Here is a 2,352-nt window from a genome sequence, read left to right as displayed (position 1 = left end):
GCCATTTTGCTTATAGATCATTCCAAATTTCATGAGATTAGGACTAAATTGTGTTATTTTGCAAGCAAATGGAGCATTTTGGATGCATTTAGTGTCAATGAGAGCCAAATATGAAGCTAAGGAGATGGATCTAACATTTCCAAGGGAGCTAAGAGTGGTGCTTTCAATGGTCATCTACGGAACAAATTAATATTTGAAATCGAATACAAAATTTTAAATACTAAATATACCAACAATTAATATAATTAAAAAATTAAAATATATTTAAAAATATAAATTAAAAAATTGAATAACAAAAAAAAACAGAAAAAAACAGCTTATTTTTAAATAATTTTTTAAATTATAAAACAGACCATCTGCGCGTCAGTGTGGCGCATAGCCAACACGCACCAAAGCAAACAACCTCAGGAGATGACAGTCTCTCTGGAGGTTGCATGCTTTCTCCCCATATTTTCCCCGCTCTCCTCCCACATTTTCTCTCCTCAAAATCAAGTATTAAAAATATCTTAAAAGAATCTAAATCCACTTTAATCATACTTAATTGAAAATAAACTTCACTCAAAATTTTACTTACTTTAAAATAACTATTTTTGATTCTAAATTTAATTAATCTAGAAATCTAGCTCTTGGTGTGTATGATTATCAACAATTTTGTAGTTAGTGAGTTGGGTAATCAATCAGCCCATACCTACCACTAAGCTAGTACATGCACAAGTAGTGTTAATGGCAGTAGGCTAAAAGGAGCCTATACTATTTGTCAGATAACACATTAGTGTAATCATGACATAATCTAAAGATTTGTTCTGTTCTCATACTCTAAAAATATTTGAAGACATGTTTTTTTGGTCAAGAGAAAAACTAAAAAATTATAATGAGATCTTTTTGCTTAAACTAAATAATGTGTTTTGTCTCAACTAAAAATATATGAAAGTTTTATTACGGAGTAATATATATTATACTTAGCAGTTATAGCATAGATATTTTTGTGTGTGAGTGTGTGTATTATTTATTTATTTATTTGTATATGCTAAACTTTTATGGTATAAACTAATAAAAAATCACATCAGTGTCACCTTTTTGGAATTTTAGTAGTGATGAACTGATGGATGCATTTTCTGATATGGTCTTAGCCAAAAAGGCTATGTGTTTATTGGTTGCGCATCCAGGTGACACTAAGGAAGACGTACAAGCAACAAAATCCTTCACGGAATAGTTTGAGAATAAAATTACATTTTTTGAGAATAGACCTATTTTATGATTTAATAAGGTATTTTATTCTAAGGGGGTGTATTCAATCACGACTTTCATGAACTTTTAAATAATTTTATCAACTTTAAAAGTTTGGTGGTATTTAATTTAGACTTTTATAAACTCTTTAAAAGTCTACCTGTATTCAATTCAAACTTTTCAAAACTCATTCAGACTTTTATAGAGTTATTAAAAGTCTACTGGTATTCAAAAAGTTACTGACTTTCATAAACTCTGTCAGAATAGGATTTCTATAGACTTTCTCTTCATTAATATAAATAGATGAAATCCAACCCTCCAACCCCAAACTTTTCAACATTCTCTATAGACTTTTTTTCCTCTATCTAAACTAGACAAATTTTTTATCAATTTTATGGTACGTTTCAAATCTTTCATAAATACTTTTTTTTTTTTTAATGTTCAGGCAAATTTTTTGTTGCCATCGCAACAAAATAATTGCTGCGATCGCAGCAAATTTTTTAATTTATAAATTTTAAATTTTAAATTTTATTTATTTAATATGTTTATAATTTTATATAATTGTATGTTTATTAATTATTAATTTATATATATATATATATATATATATATATATATATATATATATTGTATTAAGTTGAATTCTTTAAAAGATATTTGTTGGTTTAGCATTAGTTATTTCATTAGTTCAAGAAATATTTTTATTGGCTATATTTATAAAAATTGATTATATTTTCTTTATGAATAATATACTCTATTTTTATGACATCANATACCAACAATTAATATAATTAAAAAATTAAAATATATTTAAAAATATAAATTAAAAAATTGAATAACAAAAAAAAACAGAAAAAAACAGCTTATTTTTAAATAATTTTTTAAATTATAAAACAGACCATCTGCGCGTCAGTGTGGCGCATAGCCAACACGCACCAAAGCAAACAACCTCAGGAGATGACAGTCTCTCTGGAGGTTGCATGCTTTCTCCCCATATTTTCCCCGCTCTCCTCCCACATTTTCTCTCCTCAAAATCAAGTATTAAAAATATCTTAAAAGAATCTAAATCCACTTTAATCATACTTAATTGAAAATAAACTTCACTCAAAATTTTACTTACTTTAA

The sequence above is a fragment of the Ipomoea triloba genome, chromosome 3, assembly GCF_003576645.1.
Source record: "Ipomoea triloba cultivar NCNSP0323 chromosome 3, ASM357664v1".
NCBI classification, from domain to species: Eukaryota; Viridiplantae; Streptophyta; class Magnoliopsida; order Solanales; family Convolvulaceae; genus Ipomoea; species Ipomoea triloba.
This window is presented reverse-complemented; position numbering follows the sequence as displayed.